The sequence below is a fragment of the Panthera onca genome, chromosome B3, assembly GCF_046562875.1.
Source record: "Panthera onca isolate mPanOnc1 chromosome B3, mPanOnc1 haplotype 2, whole genome shotgun sequence".
NCBI classification, from domain to species: Eukaryota; Metazoa; Chordata; class Mammalia; order Carnivora; family Felidae; genus Panthera; species Panthera onca.
In genome coordinates, this window is record NC_138344.1 from 74,183,327 (window position 1) to 74,200,076 (window position 16,750).

The 16,750-nt window shown below is 43.9% G+C and overlaps 1 long non-coding RNA gene across 1 annotated transcript; it reads left to right on the plus strand.

The window, feature by feature from the left end:
- The first annotated feature begins 35 nt into the window (after positions 1–35).
- Positions 36–10,315, plus strand: LOC132669457 (uncharacterized). Its single transcript, XR_009606114.3, has 3 exons — positions 36–185; positions 7,853–8,229; positions 9,039–10,315. It is a non-coding gene; the product is annotated as an uncharacterized LOC132669457 (long non-coding RNA).
- Positions 10,316–16,750: the final 6,435 nt, after the last annotated feature.

The following is a 16,750-nucleotide window of genomic DNA, read 5'->3' on the forward strand; positions in this document are numbered from 1 at the left end:
AACGCCCTCACCCAACGCAGCCTTAGTTTAACTTCCTCACAAAGACCAAGCACCTTGGTGGCAGCTGAAGAAAGCAGCGAGTAGAGCTAGAACTTGAACGTGGTCCCGAAGTTGCTGTTTTTAACTATTTTAGTGAACAATGAGAAACAACTTTCAAAGGGACCGGGTATTTTCCTCCTCTAATGGTAAGTCTTATGCCTGTGGGGCAGGCTATGTGGGAAGCCAAACAGTGCCACACAGAGCGCCACAAAAGGGTTACCTGCCAAGCAGGTTACCGTGACTCAAGGCTTTTGAGGGTCAGAGAAGCCTAATGCATCCCTGTCAGCAAAAAAAAAAAAAACACTACACCTCTCCCTCACCCGAGCAGTGCTTAGCCAGTGTAGACACCTGCCACTCTTCAGGGCTCTACGGTTCCTCAGATCCTGTTCTAACAAGTTAAGGTCTTTATTCAGGCTTCAGTCCATCTCAAGTGGCCTTTCTGCCTCCTTCATGTGACATGGCACTTCTCTGCTTCGAGCTGTTTTGTGCTGATTGTAGGTACAGCTCAGAGAGCACCTAGCTCCCCATTCCCCGGCTCACTGTTGTCCCCTCATTCTGCCTCCAGGTAATATGACCCATATTTGAGGATGACAGAACAGTGATCACGGCCACAGAGCTGGTCCCCAAAGCAAGACCTGAACCTAGGCCTTCTGAATGCTAATCCTACTTTTTCTCCCTTGCCAACTATGTAAGAGAAGAAACTGTTAAGATCTGCAGCTACCCTAGCACCACTGGCCCCGGATCCTTGGACCCAGTCAGGTGCATCTGCTTCCTCCCACCTCGCCCTGGCCTCAGCAGCCCACCCCAGAAGGCTCCCCTTGTTCCGAGCCTCTGTGGTGTCCCCCACCTCATACCCCCAGAGGCTCTGGCCCCTCTCCATGCCCTACCCTTGGTTTCCATCTGCACCATACCTCATGGGGTAGTCTTGCCTCCCTTGCCACTCAGCCCACACCTCCCTCACCTCCCTCTCCTGCCATCTGCAACACAAGCACTTTGTCACTGGCTCTGCTCACCTTCAACCTCCGCTCTGCAGCTCTCTGTTCCTTGGCCTTCAACCCCGAGATTCCCAGATCTCTGCCACTTCAACTGGACTCCCAGGCGGACCCACCCCCTACCTGTTGCCCTCTGTCTACCTTCAGGATGGCTTCAACTGCTCACCCTTCCAATTATTTGGCACACTGACTGAATGCTCTGGATTTTCCAAGGCCACCCTGATTTTAACTATTCTGTCCCATCATCCGACCATTTGGCCCAATTCTGGAATCAGAAACATAGTCAATGGAGATTTGTCGCACCTGGATATCATTTTCAAAATTGGTACCACATGCATAGGATACAAAATTCAAAACGCATCAAAGAAGGTAGAGGACGGGGTGCCTGGGTGGCCCAGTCAGTTAAGCATCCGACTTCAGCTCAGGTCATGATCTTGAGGTTCGTGAGTTCAAGTCCCGCATTGGGCTCTGCTATCAGAGCAGAGCCTGCTTTGGATCCTCTCTCTCCCTCTCTCTCTCTGCTCCTCCCCTGCTCGTGTGCACATGCTCTCTCTCTCTGAAAAATAAACAAACATTTAAAAATATTTTAAAAAAGAAGAAGAAGAAGAAGACGATGACGACGGAGGGTAAATTAGGTCTCTTCTCAGCCCTGGTCCCCAGGCCCACGGGTCTCAGCTCTCCTACTGAGACACCATGCCTACGAGCACTTTCTCATCCTTCCAAAGAGGCCACAAATCTCTGACCTGGATGGGACTGGCCATGTTTCAGCAACAGCATTGGTCATTTCTTAATCGTTTATAAATTAAAAAATTATTTAAAGAAAGAAATTAGAAAGCTCAGCTTCAATCCCACTCCCTAAATGAATTCATGCCGTTTCTCTGAATGGCATTCCACTTTGTATCTATGTGCACACGGTTTTCGTTGTTTAATCAGGGTAATGTGAAAAGTTTAGTTCTACTCCCATCGCTAATTTCATACACACATTTAATTTTCATTATTTTTTAATAGCTTACATAATATTCATGTGGGCTAAAACCCAATTACTGGGTTTTTATTTCAAGTTTTAACAACTATAAATAATATCAGTATAGCCACCTATATAACTTTTTCTTCTTTGCATTATTGCTTTAGGATAAGTTCCAAGACTGGTAGTATTGAGTGCAGGGGATAGTTCCTGTTATATTTAGCCAAATAATTCTTAGAAAGTTGACAGCAGTTTGTAATGCCTCGTACAGGAATGAGGATACATCTTACTCTCATTCCATCAAATACAATAATTGTACTTTATCAACAAAAAAATGCTTTCTCATACTGTTCTCATTTACATATTTTTGTAATAGATAATGTAAAAGATAAATAGATAATTCAGGTCAGTTCCACCTATCTAGGTTTCTGTGTTTAATGCAGACTTCTGTTAGAAGCAGTCCTCAGAACTAATTGGAAAAAGATGACTGGTTGGGTTTCTAGGACCTTGAAGAGGTCTTTGTGGCATCCCACATGGAGGGCAGTTTGGCAAGGGTATGAATGAATGGACACATTCTCTCTCACTCTGTCTCTCTCTCTCTCTCCACCCACCCCCATCCTTGGTGATATCTTTCCATATTCACCACGCTATTTTTATGTTACTAGAAAGGGCAATAGTCTTTCCAATTTGCATTCTTTTAAAAGTGATCTTTTCCAGGGGTGCCTGGGTGGCTCAGTCAGTTGAGCATCTGACTTCAGCTCAGGTCATGATCTCACAGTTCGAGAGTTCAACACCCACACCGGCCCCTGCGTTGACAGCTCTGAGCCTGGAGCCTGCGGCCTGCTTCAGAGTCTGTGTTTGCCTCTCTCTCTCTGCCCCTCCCCTGCTCATGCTCTGTCTCTCTCTCTCTCTCAAAAATAACTAAACATTTTTAAAAACATTTTTAAGTGATCTTTTCTTTTTGCATGTTATTGTAGGTGTTTTTTCCTTAGTATGCAAAATGTACATAAGATCCTCCCACTTTGGAGAGCAAAACTTGGACTCTTCACTCACTAGTTATATCCCTTGGACAAACCACTCAGCCTCTCAGAGGCTAATTTCTGTCAGCAAAATGAGGGAATAATATTATCTGTCTACCTCATATAGTTGTTGTGAAGGGCAAATGAGAACACGCACGAGTGTGAGAGCTATCTCATAAATCACAAGTCGCTCTTGAAATGTTGTAAGGACTCTATGAGACCATAGGTTCTTCTCATTTCAAATCTACCTCTTATTGGTTCTGGGGAATATATTACTGCATCTTTAATTATTGATTTAGTCCCTTTTATTTTGTCTACTTATCCGGGAAATCTAACTATGAAGAAATTGCAATGCTGAGCTCTATTCCCCAGAATGGCCCTCCTGAACTGTTTAATTTCTTAGTTTAGTTTCTTGAAATTCTGGATATATCCCTGAAAGTTTTTTAAGTGTTTTTTAAACTGATTTAAGTGCAATTTCTTCTTTGTACAGCTTAAACAACAACCTCAGTTTGTCTTTTGCAATGATCATTACCTTCATTCTTTTTAATTCTGACCTTCTCTCACTTGAGAGGATATCGTTATCCATTTCTTTGAAAAGGGGCTCCAACTGTTTTCTGAATTCTTTGTGTGGTTCCCTGTGGTTGCTCTTTTTCAGGATTAATTAAAATAAAGTTTTTTGTATCTCCTTTCTTCTTTTTTGAGTGATGACACTTTTTCAGGGAGGCCACATTAATTTTTCCAGTTTAATGCATTCTCCCTTAAGTTACCTTAGTGACTGATCTCTGTGGTACTGCTGAAATTTCTTTAGTAAAATTTGTGATTGATTTTAATACAATTTGTGATGAGGAGTTTGGCTGGGTTTCTACTCACTCCACCATCTTCCTGGATAATTTTCCTACAATGTCGGGTCTTTCTGTCCTCTGGTTCGATCTTTCTTTCCAGAAAGAACACAAAGACCAAAGATGGAATTAGAACCAGAAAGCCAAACATTTTCAACAGAAAACTGGAAAATGTCTTTTTGTGCTTTGTTGCTTCTGTCTTAACAGTTCAGGTGGAACCTAAGAAAAGGGGAGCAAGCATGGAATACTGAAAATCTTACCACAAACCCCTTAATAACTCGACGTATTAACTACATTCCTAAAATTTCTGAACCTTCCAGGCATCTTGCAAGCAGCAAAGTCTCTGTTGGTTTCTCCAGCTATAAATGAGGGAGGTGCTAAATTATTTCCAAGGTCTTTTTCCAGCTCTGAATTTCTTCAACATTAAATAATATTTAAGCTGTAGGTTTAGGCATTGATTGATGTGACCAGAATTATCCCCACTTCCTGCTACCTCACCTTCAAAATAGCCACATGTGGGGGCTCGGTCCATTGGGCAACTGACTTCTGCTCAGGTCATGATCTCACGGTTGGTGGGTTCGAGCCCCGTGTCGGACTCTGCGCCGACAGCCTGGAGCCTGCTTCGGATTCTCTGTCTCCCTCTCTCTCTGCTCCTCCTCCCCTGGCACTCTGTCTCTGTCTCTTGAAAATAAATAAATGATTAAAAAAAATTCAAAATAGCCACATGTATTTATGAACATGCACAGGAGTGTATACACACACACACACACACACACACACACACTTCCTACTTTGATTTCTTCATTTGTAAATGTTTTAAATCAACTGTTATTAAATGTAAAATGAACCAGCAAAAGGGCCAGTGAGGAAACTGAATAGGAAATTCCTGTCTCTGAATCATGGCAGCTCTGCTACTCCAGATCAGCTCCAACACATGAGGTGCCTAAGTCTAGACCCCACATAGCAGCGCCCCATGGAATATGGGTGAGGTACCAAGTCTCCACCCAGTCTGGACTCTGAGGGGAGGCCCTGTGGCCCTCTAGTGGACACACTGTAGAATTGCAGCCTTCCATGTCTCCAAAAGGGTACAGGAGCCCAACTGAGAAGAAAGCCTCTCAGCCCCATTGACCTGAAACCCTAACCACGCACCTACCTGTGAGGGACAGGCTAGGTCTTTGCCTCAGAAATGGTGACCTGTGTCATTTTGAGGCACGCTATCCCTGTAGCTGCTAGATTTGAGGCTCAAGAAAACTAGGCTGGATTTCAAACTGGGTAATGTTAAACAGCCTACATCTTTACTAGTATTTTGGGTAATCCCTGCAGAAGAACATTTTTTTTAATTCAGGCAATTCAGAATGAACTAGAGCTCTTGTCTATCCTTTGAACTTCAGTTACACTTAGCTTACACTGTCCAAACTTGCGGCTCAAGAAGGCATCTGTAGCAGCTAGTGGCAGAAAAGTGAGGGGTGGGATAGTTTTGACAGGTTGTGAATGGGAGGGTGTGGCTCCCTTAAATATTGATCAGCCAATACTTAATGCATGTCTCTTTGCCTATTCATTCATTTTTTCTATTAAAAATTTTTTTATTTGTTTTTGAGACAGAGAGAGACAGAGCACAAGCAGGGGAGGGGCAGAGAGAGAGGAACACACAGAACCTGAAGCAGGCTCCAGGCCCTGAGCTGTCAGCACAGAGCCTGATACGGGACTCCAACTCACAAACCACAAGATCATGACCTGAACTGAAGTCAGACGCTCAACCAACTGAGCCACCCAGGCACCCATGCCTATTCATTCATGTAAGCAACGAGTATTTGTTACTTCATATTGTGCCAGTCATTGCCTATTTGCTCTCACATCTCTTCCCTGCCCTTCTCCTGCAAATCCTGTTCCCTCTTTACCCTCTCCAATTGCCTTCCAGTTAGAATGGCCCATGGAAGGCAACAGTAACAGGTTGGACATTGGGAAGCAAGAGAAGCCAGGTTATTTTTCCCATCCCTCTGTACCTTGAGTATCATTTTCCTGCAATGGACCCAGCTCCTCACCACACAGCTCCTCCCATCAGGGTCCTTGGCAGTCCTTGCCATGGCACAGCCTCAGTTTCTGATTCTAGTGACACCATCCCTCTCCTGTGCCCTTCGAGTCTTCATGTAGCAGCAGCTTTCTGCTGGCACTAATACCTGATTATTTCTCCAGCCCATTCAGCTTCTCACCTCTGTCCATTACATGTAATCAACTCCCTGGTTTGTTTTGTTTTGTTTTTTTTAATGTTTATTTATTTATTTTGAGAGAAAGCAGGGGAGAGGCAGAAAGAGGGGGACAGAGAACCCCAAGCAGGCCCCATGTGGTCAGCACAGAGCCCAACACAGGGCTCAAACTCATGAACTGTGAAATCATGAGCTGAGCCAAAGTGGACTGAGCCACCCAGGCACCCCTCAATTCCATTTTAAGTCCCCTCTTTGAAGTGTCCAGGAGGAATCTGTTGTACTTGGTAATAGGGATACAGCAGGGAGCAAGATAGGCTCAGTTCCTGATCTCATGCTGCTCATAGTCTACAGCAGAAAACCAGTTTAAATAAACAATCTTAGTGTAAGTATTTCAAAAGGGAAGTACATAAGAACATACAGCAAAGAGACCTGATCTAAAATAAGGATACATTTTGTAGCTCCACACTAGAAACTCTAAGTGAATCTTTACACAGAGATGCAGTCCTACAAGCTATGGTTGCAGCATGGCAAGTTTGAATGCTACTTCTCAGCCTCCCCGGATCCAGCCAGGAAGAAAGGGTCTCTAGCCAAAGAGGGAAGCTGGGGGTTTCAAGCAGGAATGCAGTTATTCTCACAGCCTGCAGGGGCCCAAGAAAACTAGGCTCTGCCTGGTCCATTAAGGGTAGAAACCAGAATCTCAAAGGAAAGTATTGTCCCCTGGCAACCTCCAAAACATGGGAGTCAGACAATGTACAGGCCAAGCCTGCATCAGAGAAAATGCTTTCCCGAACATTTAAACTCCACCATGATAGTATTTCCTAGGCATCCTCCCAACCCAGCCCTGCATGGTGAGAGTGAGGACAGGAGAGCCAGTGGCTCCTGTGCTCTTCTTTTTTTTTTTTTTTTTTTTAATTTTTTTTTTTCAACGTTTTTTATTTATTTTTTGGGGGACAGAGAGAGACAGACAGAGCATGAACGGGGGAGGGGCAGAGAGAGGGAGACACAGAATCGGAAACAGGCTCCAGGCTCCGAGCCATCAGCCCAGAGCCTGACGCGGGGCTCGAACTCACGGACCGCGAGATCGTGACCTGGCTGAAGTCGGACGCTTAACTGACTGCGCCACCCAGGCGCCCCTGTGCTCTTCTGTACCAACAGGTCCCTATGCTTATCTTGTTGAGCTCAAGGCACCCTTACCTTCTCTGTCTACCCCATCAATTCTGACACATTCCAGACTCACTCAATACCTTGACTCCCCTTGCCAAATCAGAAGAGCTCTTGTATATCAGATGGGGCAGACATACTTCCTTCACCTTTGTTATTTAAATCACTGTTTATAAGATCTAAAGTGTGCTCTTTCTTGAAATGGAGGTTTTCTAATTCCACACTACAGAGAAGAGTCATTACTCAAATGTACGGCCATTCCAAGCCACCCTGCCTTGCAGAGCTCCCTGATACAGAAGGAGGGAGAGAGCATGTTTGAGAGTCTTCTCTTTCCAAGCTCACCGCCTAATCTAGGTTCATATTAGACCTTAGTACAGCTAATAACATTATAACTCAACATAATACTACCCACAGGGCTCTAGTCTCACCTTTGAACTCCAATTACTTATGGTCTACATCGTCAAAACTCATGACTCAAGAAGTCATTATGGGTCACTTATGGTAACGGAGTCAGGCCAAGAAAAGGAAGCTCAGGTGTTGCTTGAGACCCTGGTCTCCATGAGAAACCTAAGTCCTAATGCCCTAGGGCAACAATTGTATGTAATAAATTAACTTGTATCTCTTTTGCTTCTAGACTGGTACTAGCTATATACCATCCTTGAGAGAACTGAGAAAATAATCCTTCAAATACTATGCTACAGGCCTCGATTCTCTTCTGGAGACCCTGTTGAGAAAGGCCAGCACAATAGCAGAAGCTGGTTCCAGTAATACTTCTGTCACTCTCTTGAACCTGCCTTGTTCAAAGGACCACACCCAAATGATGACACTCACAGCATTAGCACTAGTCTGGGAGGAATGTTTATTTTAAGAATATGGGTATAAAGACAGAGTGTCAGAACCTGGAAAAGCAACCAAAGAAGCCCCCAAGACGTCCACACCCTGATCTCCTGATGGCCTTTTATTTTCTTTCGGCATGTGTGAGACTTCACAGATGCTCATCAATTTAATAAGGTACGCCTGACCCGTCCAACGAACCAAACTCATTCAATTTTAACAGAAAACGGTAAAAAACATGAGACCTATTTTTGTCCGACCCATTCACCTTCGCAGGGTCCATTTTCTGGAGATCTCTCCATACGAACCCCTACTCCCAGCCACCCCCACAGAGCCTTATGGGAAGGGAGGGGACAAAGACAGGTGGACTGAGGAGCGGGTGGGGCACAGGAGGAAGGCTTGTGTTATGTGCCTAGAGCCTCCAGAGTCCCGCCCCCTGGGGCAGGGGAGAGCTTCCCTGTGGGGAGACTCAATGGAAGGGTAGGAAGAGGTGCAGATAAATAACACTTAGTTTAGCTCTTTTTTTCGGCGGTTGTTTTCTGGATGTTTCATTGACCTGTCCTAGCTCCTCAGTTAGATTGTAAATTCCTTGAGTGCAAGGACTAAGTTCATGCTGTAAATCTTTAATATCCTACAGCATTTAGCACAATGCTTCTCCTGCAGATGCTTAATCAGCATACTGTTGATTAATTAGAATCTGCTTTGGGGAAAAAATTGTGTATCTTTGCAACAATTAGAGTATGAGGTTTATGTGAAAGTACTGTATGAATATTATAAAGCTTAAAATATTTAATACTTGTGCACTATGAGCCAAGGAGCCCCCCACATCCCGCCCCACCATGCGTCATAGGAGCCACCCCACCCCACCCTGAATGTCAGACAGAGATAGAACCCCTGAGCTAGGGAGCCTGTCGTCACTACTGGAATTGAGCACAGCTTCCCCTGGAGACAGAGCCCAAAAGCTTCTTTCTCACTTAATTTTCCAGAAACAGTGGTCAAGACAGAAACTGAAGACAAAACTGACCCTCGCCCAACACACCTCCAATTCTACCCCTGCTCAGCTCCCTCGAGCCAAAGCTCTCTCTCACCCCACCTGCCATGTGAATGTCCTCTTATGGCTGAATTCTAGAGTCTTACCAACAGTCAGGAACCAGCTTGTACTGCCTGCCCCCAGGTTTTCAGGTCAGCTGGGCAGGGGTCTGATGCTCTTCTATGGTCTGGGAACCTATGAGATCTGACTGCACATTTCAGGCTGGGCCTCTCAGGGTCCTGACCCCTGGTGTGGCTCTCAGACCAATCAGCCAGGAACTTGGATAGTCAACATCTTAGTTCTTTTCTAAAACTTGTGGGGGAATATGATACTGACTCTCACAACTCAAACTCACATGAAATTGATTTAGTCTCAAAAGCCAATGGACTAGGTTTCGGTGGGGAACATTACCTCCCAGTAATGAGAAAAGGTATCATCTATGATCCACACCTCCTACCTGGAATAAGAATCGGAAAGCAATGGAATGAATATGTAATCAGCTGGAAGGGAGTTGGCTGGTACTGAAGGATCCTTCAACCAGACCTTGATGGTGCTAATAAGCACCCACCTCCCACACTGCAGCACACCTTTGCGGTGACCAGAATGGCCACATCTACCAGAAAGCATGGCTCTTCCCTGGGACAATAACCAGAGACCCTATAAATTCTTAACTCATGGTCATCTTCATCCAAAACTTGATAAGCTGAGCTCTCTTTCCTTTTTTCTTAATCATTCCATTGAATTTTCAACACATGTTAGTTCTTTTCTAAATATGGAACCAATCTTATATCATGTACTAACAAATAAAGGTCTTCAATTGACACCATCATGGCAGGGCTCCTGAGGCTTTTCTGGGAAGGTGGGTCTCTTGCCCTTTCTTTGCACTGCCTTCCAGATTTCATGTCTGCTATACTTTGGGAGTTGGTGCTTCCTTCTCTCCACTCATGGCCTCCCTCCAGTGGATTCTGGAAGCCACGTCTACCCTGGGATCGCTACTGATAGGACCAGCAGAAACTTGCCTGATCTCTTTGCTAGGTCTCATTGGCTGTTAGTGAGTATTGTGATATGTTATCTTCCCTTCCTTTAACTGCACTGTCTTGGGGGGTAAATGCAGAGCAATTTTGTACACCCCACCTCTCTCCACCAAAGCCAGACTTAGGGCCAGAGCTCTGGGCTGACTATCCCACCGTATGGTCAGGTATACTGTCTGGCTCTGTTACAAGGCAAACTTGGTCTTCCTATTCCTGCTAGCAGAAAATTAACAATCAAACATCATGACCTTTATACCACATTTATCAACCTTAGCAAAGGGAAACCTGGACTTTGAAAGCTGTTCGGCAGGCTTGATGGCCCAAAGAAGTTCAAAGAACAACCTAGTCAATTGTGTCAAAGTTGATGGTGTTCTCTAGACCCATGACTAATACATTTTTATTCAATGTATTTTAAGTCACTGTACTCAAATAGGCAGTAAGACCTGGAAAATTATCTGCAGTTGTGATTGGAGCACCCAGGAAACTTTCCAGTTCAGTGAATTCTACACAAATAGAGACAGTTTAATGTGGTATAGGACAGTGGCTTTCAAGCTTTTTGCCTCCCTCCCCAGTAAGAAATGCAAGTTAAATGGCAACCCAATACACAGACACACAGACACACACACACACAGACACACACACACACACACACACACACACACACACACACACATACCTCTATATCACTAAAAGTTTTCTTGGAACAATACTGCCTTGGAGAAAGATACATGTGAAAAAGATTTATTAAGAAATACTTCCAGGGAGGGGTGCCTGGGTGGCTCAGTCGGTTAAGTATCCGACTCTTGATTTCATCTCAGGTCATGATCTCCAGGTCATGATCTCATGTTTATCAGGCTCTGTACTGACAGCGTGGAGCCTGCTTGGGACTCTCTGTCTCCCCCCTCTCTCTGCCCCTCTCCTTCTCATCCTCTCTCCATTTCAAAAACAAATAAATGAACATCAAAAAAAAGAAGAAGAAAAAAAATATTTTCAGGAAAAAGTTAGAGTAAATGAGGAAGTTGGGCTACATAAGGTGCAATATCAAGCCAAGTCACACAGAGGGTAATTTACACTCATTCCCACAGAGGGCTTGGGGGGCACTGTGGGTCACACCTCAAAAGCATCCCAGAGAGAGGACAAGATCTAGAGTATGTGTATCTCATCCCCATCAGTCATTGGTTAAGGGCTGTGGAGGAAGGGAAGGGACACAAATTCTTAGGCCCCTCTGGCTCTCCTGTACCTTCCAATAATATGCTGGCTTTGGGGAATGAGCTCACACTGGAATTCACCTGCTGTGCACAGAAGCAAAGGGATCCCAGGTGATGTGGGCAGAGCTATATTTTCTATTCTAGTTTCTCGTAGGTGTGACTGGTTTTTTATTTGCTGGCTATGGATTTGAATCTCAGTGCAGCCATTTATGAACTGTTATTTAACCTGAGTGAGGCTTTTCCTCATTGCTAAAAGAGAATAATAATAACAATCTTGCTTATCGTGGTGAGAATCAGAATTGACACAGATATTCCTAGCAAATAGTAGGTGCTCAACTTGTAGCTATTATGGTTAATAAACATATCCTCAAAATGATTCAAATAAGTAGTACAAAAATTTATTTATGCTCTTGACTGTATTCAAGACATGCATGCATAAACTCCCAAGTGGTGGAGTATGGGCTCCTTTGCAGAGATACAATAGGCATCGGCACAAATATTCACCACCTCCTCCCTCCAAGTCTTTGTTTTTTTATTTCCTTTGACTAAAGAAGCTCATTTAAGCTCCGTCTTAAATGTCTTTCATAAAGCTTTTCCAGACCACCCAAACTAAAAATACCTTCTCCCTCCTCTGAACTGCCATGCCATTCTACTTGAAATTATTTGATGGTACTTTTTCCACTTTCTTTTCTCCTCTCTGCAATAGCTATTAAAATCCCGACTTGAGAGCAGATAGACAAATCAATGGAATGAAACAGAATCCAGAAATAGGCTCAAATACATATGGGAATAATAAAGAAATCAAGGCATGGGGGAATATCTCCAACAATGCTGAGATAACTGGCTAACCATTGGGGAAAACTTTTTTCCACAAAGTTAACCTGGACGTCCATCTCACTTCTCATACAAGAGCAAATATCATATGGCCCAAAGATTTAAATTTTTTTACTGATGTTTATTTATTTTTGAGAGAGAGACAGAGACAGAGACAGAGTATGGGCAGGGAAAGGGGAGAGTAAGGGAGACACAGAATTTGAAACAGGCTTCAGGCTCTGAGCTGTCACAGCACAGAGCCCAATGCAGGGCTCCAACCCATAAGCTGCAAGATCGTGACCTGAGCTGAAGTCAGACGCTTAACCGACTGAGCCACCCAGGCGCCCCCATATGGCCCAAATACACACACGAGCGTGCACACAAACAAATATTGAATGACTACATGAAAACATGAGTGAATTTTTAATACTGTTAGAGTAAGAAAGGCCTTTCTAAGAACGACATAAAACTCAGAAACCATCAGAGAAAAGATAGAGCTGATTCCATAAACATTTAAATATCTAAATGACATTAAAAAGACATAAATTCATTAGGGAACCTGGGTGGCTCAGTCGGTTAAGTGTCCAACTTTGGCTCAGAGCATGATGTCAAGGTTCGTGGGTTTGAGCCCCGCATTGGGCTCTGTGCTGACAGCTCAGAGCCGGGAGCCTGCTTTGTATTCTGTGTTTCCCTCTGCCTCTGCCCCTCCCCTGCTTGCACCCTCTCTGTCTCTCTCTCTCTCTCTCTCTCTCTCAAAAATAAATAAACATTTTTTAAAAAGGACATAAATTCAAAAGTCAAACTGAGAAAAATATTTGCAACACATCACAGTCAAATGGTTAACTTCCTTTCATAAAGAATTTATAAGAATAAATAAAAAAACAAAGTAAACAACCTAATAAAAGTGGACAAAGGACATGAATAAGCTGTTTATGAAACAAGAAATACAAATACCTGTAGACGCATGAAAATATACTCAATCATCTTAATAAAGAAATGTAAATTTAAAAAAAAAATTTATTTTCACCCAGACTGGCAAAAATTAAAATGTTTGGTGAAACTATGTGCCATGAGGTTGTGATGAAATGGACACCTGCACAATGAATTGCCCTTTTGGAAGTTTCCCTGAGACCGGAGAAGGGCAAGCTTTTCTGGAGGTCAACTGCCAATTTCTATCAAATGTCAAAGGCACATACCCTTTGCTTTATGACTTAACTATTTACCTGGGCTTAGTACAAGTTCTTCTAGTTATGTGGACAAAGACACTATTGCATCATCAGCTGTATTAGAGAAAAGCCAAAAACAAGTAAAGCAGACATCAATAGGGGACCGACAAATGACAGTTCACCCAGATAATAAAAGAAGGAACAAGAATGAAATAAATCTATACTGCTCACTAGTCAAAGATCTCCAAAATACACCAACAAGTTAAGGAGCATGTGCACACACTCACACACACACTGACACACACAAAAATGAGTGCACATAAAAAATGAACACTGTATAGGATCTCTGCCCTAGTTAGAAGTATTGTATCAATGTCAATGTCCTGGTCTTGATATTGTATTACAGATGTCACTTCTGTAAGGTGTCATCATTGGGGGAAGTTGAAGGAAGTGTACACGGAGACACTGTGTACTGCTTTTGAGTCTATAATTGCTTCAAAACAAAAGGTTTAAAAAAAAAAAAACAAGGTGCAGAACGTGTGTAGTGTATGATTCTTGGGGGGGGGGGGGGGGGGGTTTATGAAATATCAAAAGGTAAGAACAGTCCCTATGTCCTGACATTCAAAATGAGTGGGTAGAGCACATGTACCCGGAAGGACAAAAACACCCATCCCCTTCACTCCTGAGGGTTTGCTTGAGGTGGAAGGGCAATAAATTCTTAAACTACCCCCATTTCCTTTGCAGAGATTAAAAGAAGTACAGTTGTGCTCAAGAATTTGATCTGGCCCAATAAGGAGAAAGCCCTCAGAAGTACAATGCTCTGTCCCTTGGCAAGGCTTGTGACAGGGCTTATTCATGTCATACCATGGGCCTCTCACAGTTCAAAAAGCAGGGCAAAAGGACTGAAACTGCTTTTGCATAATAATGTCCCATGTAATCTCCAGAGGGCAAGCAGGCACCTCTAGGGACACAGTCCTCTTTCTAAATGTAGCTCGGACTGCATTATCCCTAAGAATTGCTGTTGGTTCTTGGAAGCTCTGTGTGTGTGTGTGTGTGTGTGTGTGTGTGTGTGTGTGTGTGTGTGTGTTCAGTTCCTCACAGGAAAATGGAGTATCTCAGGAGAGGCAAGAAAACACACGGAGCTCCAGAACAGGACTTGCACTATTGTACTGGCTTGAGACAGTCAAAGCCCACCCTGCAAGTTTCTACTAATGCCTCCCCCCATCAGAAAAGTCAAACTGGCAGGAATTAATAGCTTCAGGAAACTTGCTTCAGAGTGCCCTGATGCTCTGATTCTAGGGCAAGGACAGATCCTCTGGGAGAACAACTGTTGTTGCATTGGAAAGATTCTGAAGACAATGTAACTATGCTTTCAGCAGCCCTAAAGGCTATCTATCTTTAACCCATTGACCTGTGCCCTCTAGTTTATAGCTTGACTAATTGTAGCTTCTTAGAGATTTCAACAGAAAACTCACTCTAAGGAAATAAGGAACCAGATGTTCTAAGAAGATCAAGTTTGACCACACTAGAAATTAGCCTTCCCTGATGCTAGCCAGTCTGCTTGAGATCATATCAAGAATAATTAACTGCTGTACCATTGCTTGTGGACTCTCACCACTTCCCGGAGCTTTCCCCTTAAAAAAACCCCCCTTTGGAGATGGTCTTTGGACATTAGTCTGCCATCTTCTCAGGTTACCCACTTCCTAAATAAAGCAACCTTTCCTTTCCAACCAACACTTGTCTCTAGAATCTAGGCTTTCAAATGCCAAGCAGCCAAACTTGGGTTTTGGTAACAAAAGAGACTGCCAGTGAGACCTCAGCAAAGCAAACGCCTGGTTGGAGTCAGGAGTCAGAAGGGTTGAGTTGGAGTAATACATGTGAAAGGAGAAGGGGAGGAGAAGGAGCTGTTAGACCTCATGCAGATCTGACAGCAATGCCAGCCCAACAGGAAGCTCTAAAGCAAAGATGGCCTGTTAGAGGAGCCCCGTGTTAGGCAGAAATGGGAAGATCTTTTTCTGGTCCCCAGAAATGTCTGGGGCCAGCCTAAGAAGGTGTTAACTGTCAGCTGAAGGCTGACAGCTAATCAAGCTCCCAAGAGCCAGCATGAGTGCTTTCTAGAAAGAGGATCTGAGCTGTTTTCCGCATCTCTGTGTCTGCCACAGGGACTGTCTCTGTGGGAGGAGAGGGGGAAACAACAATTTCGAAAACAGGGCTAGGAATTTGATTGTGCCCATAAGGGACCCAAGAGGAAATCATATTAGGCATCCCTTTTGCAGGATCTGTCCCTTTTTTTATATTGTAATTTGCACTACCCACAATTCCCCAGTGAATTTCTTGGTACAAAGGAATCATGACGAATGAAGGATAAGACATCTGGGGGAGTGCAGCTGTAATGCCCGAGGTTGCGAAACCCCCACAAGAGACCACCAGAGTCGTAAGTCAAAGCCAAGCAGCAAGGGTCGTTTATTGCAGGTTCGAACCTGGACCTCCGCGCACTCGTTGCCAGTGACGCTAAGAGGCCCCGATCAGGGTTGGTACAGCGTTTTTATAGACAGAGACAATTAGCATAGGGGAGGTTTCAGGTTATGAGGGGCCTGATTGGTTGATTTTAAAGTAAAGACATTTGTTGTTCTCTGATTGGGCGTCCTTTGTCTGTCCTTTGGCGGGAAGGCTTTGTTCATTACTTGTGGCGGGAGAAAAGGGGGAAGGGGGAAGGGGGAAGGGGAAGAATGTGTTAAGCAAGCAAGATTACAGAAGCGAGAAAATGCTGGTTAGTAAGTATTTCCGTGATCTTAGGGTATAGCAAACTAAGTCTAGAAAAACTTAACGGTGCTCACGTCGAACAATAGGCAAGACATACAAAATTTTAAATTCATTCTTTACACAGCATTCCCCATCTTGTCCCTGTCCCAAAGCCAGCATCTCAGCACCTACATGGAAACCACAGGAAAGCTATAATCCTGGAGTTCCCAGAAGTGACCAGCTGCAGAGAGCCCTGAAGCCCAGGATAGAACCAACTGCTACTTGCTGATAAGACTGGGGACCACCACCACCACCTGTTGCCAAACACAGCAGCAGAAAGCAATCCTGGGCATGAGGGAAAAACGAAGCCAATGCATGTCTTACAAGAACCTTTTGCCCACTGCTGCAGAGTCCCTGAAAAGGATCTGTACAGTGACTGCATGAATGAAACTAAAAGGCGTTCATGAACAATTGCCTAAATACAGAGCCATCAGGGACAAAAACTGAAAAACCAGAAATTGAATAAGCTATACAATAGAGTTATGAGATTCTAGATAAATCAATTATCTCACAAAATTAATAAGCCATTGCATGTATACTTTTTTTTTAGTTTTTTTCTTTAATGTAAGCTCTACACCCAACATGGGGCTTGAACTTACAACCCTGAAATCAAGAGTCATATGCTCTACCAACTGAACCAGCCAGGTA